This window comes from Pinus tabuliformis, chromosome 6, assembly GCF_031772625.1.
Source record: "Pinus tabuliformis cultivar Carrire ecotype Pingquan chromosome 6, CPIR1, whole genome shotgun sequence".
Classification (NCBI taxonomy): domain Eukaryota; kingdom Viridiplantae; phylum Streptophyta; class Pinopsida; order Pinales; family Pinaceae; genus Pinus; species Pinus tabuliformis.
This window is the reverse complement of record NC_142292.1, coordinates 1,690,004,107-1,690,007,560: the sequence shown is the minus strand read 5'-3', so window position 1 is coordinate 1,690,007,560 and position 3,454 is coordinate 1,690,004,107. Positions and strand designations below refer to the sequence as shown.

Genomic DNA, 3,454 nt, shown 5'->3' with positions numbered 1-3,454 from the left:
CATGTAATAAAAGTTAATGAAAGGAAAACTAATAACCACAGTTGATGGGACACTTATTCCAAGTTGAGTGTTAGGCAAGACATCCTAGTGTGGGTGTTCATTTGGTTATTAATGGCTAAGTAAATTGACAAAGGAAATGGCTAAGGCTTTGGGAGGGAAAAATAGCATTTTTGGCACATTTATTTATAAAATAATGGAAATTAGAAGAAAAGGGAGGTGAAAGGTCACAGGTTTCATGTGAGGAGGAAAATTAAGGAAAATAATGGAAAATGAAGAAAATATAGGCCTCCTTCATAAAAAGGTGAAGCATAAAAACTATGTTGAAGTATGAAAAATTGATAGCTTGTAGAGCTGAAACACGAAGACTAGTAGCTTGAAGGCTTTAATATAAAAATACACACAGGTATTTAATATAATAATTTATTAAAATATATAAAATGTATAAGATGATTTGAATGTACAATGAGGACCCTGCTTTTATACCTCAGCAGGTGACCTTTCGTGAATGGGCATGTCTTTTAGATATGTCGTTTCACTTAATTTAATGGCTATTTAACCTAAATAATATTTAATTATTTAATATTTATATTTATTTTATTTATTTAATTGTTATGAATTATATTCATAACATAGCCTCTCCCTTCGGAAGCTTTGTCCTCAAAACTATATTGTTGGGGGTTTTCTTCACTTAGTGTTTATCGTCTCGTCATTGATTCGTCATGTAGCTTATCAATACTATTTCCTTGTATATATATATTTCCTTCTTTTTTTTCCAATTTTTATTATTATTATTAGTATTATTTTAATATTTATTTTTAATTATATATATACATATACATATACATATAATTTGAATTAATTTAATTTATAATGTGACTGGGCACTAGCACTATAGTTTTGGATTATATTTTCTTTCTTTCTTTCTTGTAACTATATCTGACTATATATCAGTGCAATTTTATGTTCGATCTGACTATATTACCACAACCATATATCGATTTTTTTATTTATTTACTATAAACGTGATTGAATGGGATATGACGGAAAGACGCGTTGGGTCGAGGTCCCTGTTGACTATGGCACTTAACTTGGACCATGATACGATGTCGTAACCTGGACCATGATATGTTGCCGTCGACAGTGGGCATTCATTAATGGTCAGCGGACAATGTCAAACGAACTTTGCGCTGGATAATTTTTGTTGAATTTCCCAATACCTCAGATCTTCTAGCATCTAATTCAGCCATTTGTCCTGCTCTGAGGAAAACCTTTGATTTCCCTATCTGATAACCTTGAAGACCCATCTTGTCCAGCAAATTTTTATTTGCAGTCTTCTCATCATAGCTCCCATCAAGCACACCTGGAGCAAGAATACCAAAACGATCAAGAAATTCATCAAATGTTCGTCTTGTTGGATACCCAGCACAGCTGATTCTAATTGCCTCCATAACACCTCCACAACATAATTGTTGCAAGACATTGTGATTCTCAAAAATGCCTGGCTTCAGTAAATTGTTTGGTTTAATGCATCTTATGTAATGAGGCTCTATTGAGCTCAGTGTTTCCAGAAGAGATTGCAGTTGTTGCTTAAAGCGAGTGCCAATAGAGGAGAATTTAGATGACTTAGAAGACTCCTCAGGGAGAGGAGGAAAGAGACCCGCAACAAAAGAACAGTTTGAAGCATTTAACAGAGCTTGATGTTCTGCAACAACATAATCTTTATTCTTGTCAATGAACAAATCGGTCTGATATGTAACATCACCAGCATAATGACCAATAGTGAAATCTGTACGAGAAAGTTTTGGTTTGTTGAAGTGTTTGTGATTCTTAAACGTTTGATAAAGCTTTTGCGAAAATGTTTCATGAGTTGATCTTGGAAACATGCAAGCTTCATCCAGAAGAGCAATTATTCCTCCAGGTTTCTTCTCAATGAGATCCAATATATCTTGATTATCAACAAATTCAATGTAACTCCAATCAATTTCTTCTCTTGTGTATTCTTCTTGTTCCATCTTAAACACATGCTGATTGAAGTGCTGCTGCAGCTTCTCATTTGTGAGATTGATACACAACTGTTCAAAGCTGTTGGTCTTAAAGCTTTCAAAACCATAGATATCCAAAACCCCAATTAACATCTTTGAATTAGGATCCTGGCCGATTGAAATATTTATTTTGTTCACCAGCCAGTCAAATAATCGTGAATATACGGTTTTTGCCAATGCATCCCGGTTGGTAGCTGCGGCAACTGGATCTAGTGATTTTGTAATGTTTTCATCACGTGTCACAATGACACGTTTACAAAGAGAGTCTTCAAGACCTAGATGGAGAATAGCAGCCACAACTCGAAATATCGCCTCTTGCTCTTCAGAACTGATCCCCACCACATCCATGGCCCTTCTTGTTAGAAGATACTCTTCTGCGTCACTCACACCATCCAATTCATAACAATTGGTCTGGTTGAGATAATGAAATGTTCTTGGATCCCCCAACTTGTATTTCTCAATATCCTCTGGTGGTGCAGCACAGAGCATATAGAAACAATGATAATTCCTCTCAGGATCAGAAACCTGACAAACACGGGTCCTTTCTAGTAGGTAGGTTCTGACAGCAGCTCCTGAGATTCTCCCATTCTTGTCAAATTGAAGCTCAACAAATTTACCAAAGCGACTCGAATTGTTATTTCTGACAGTTTTTGCATTGCCAAAGGCTTCAAGAACAGGATTTGATTTTAGCACTTGTTGTTCCACTGATCTTCCCTCAGTTACTCCTCGACCCCCCATGTAAGCAAGATAGCGCATAAGCATTTTGGTAGATTCTGTTTTACCTGCTCCACTTTCTCCACTGACTAAAATGGCCTAACTTATTCCATCATTGATCATCACCCTATATGCAGCATCTGCAATAGCAAAAACATGAGGGCTTAGCTCTCCAAATGTAGCCCCCTTGTATTGTTCCATCATTTGGCTATCATACAAATGAGGAAGTCTTTTAAAAGGATTGATGGCAATCAGTATGCTCCCAGTATATGTATAAATTTCATCAAGTTCATATCTAGTTGACAAATTGTGTAGAACTCCCAGTTTATGCAAATAAGCTAGTTTTGTCATATCATCCACACCCCCAGGCACTGCTTCAGTATCTTTAGGGTGTGCATTTGAAACGTCCACAACCACTGTTTTTCCATTGGTGGTCTGAATTTTAGCTTTCCGTCCATTGATCTCTAGAACTTCTCCATCGATCCAGGCCTCTTCATCCTCATTATCATTAGATTCATCATCTTGATTTGTATCATTTTCATATTCATCATTATCAACATTTTGATTGAATTCTTCTTCTTTTTCTTCTTCCACATTTTCCTCTCGACATGATTTAACTTCTGCAATTGATTTTTCTAATCGCTGAAATGCTTCTTGAATACTAAATTGTTCAATGTAATCAAGATGTGAACGTAATG

General features: G+C 35.8%; 1 pseudogene; it reads right to left on the bottom strand.

Annotated features, from left to right (window-relative positions):
- Window positions 1-1,151: 1,151 nt before the first annotated feature.
- On the bottom strand, window positions 1,152-3,251 carry LOC149265483 (myosin-8 pseudogene; annotated as a pseudogene).
- Window positions 3,252-3,454: the final 203 nt, after the last annotated feature.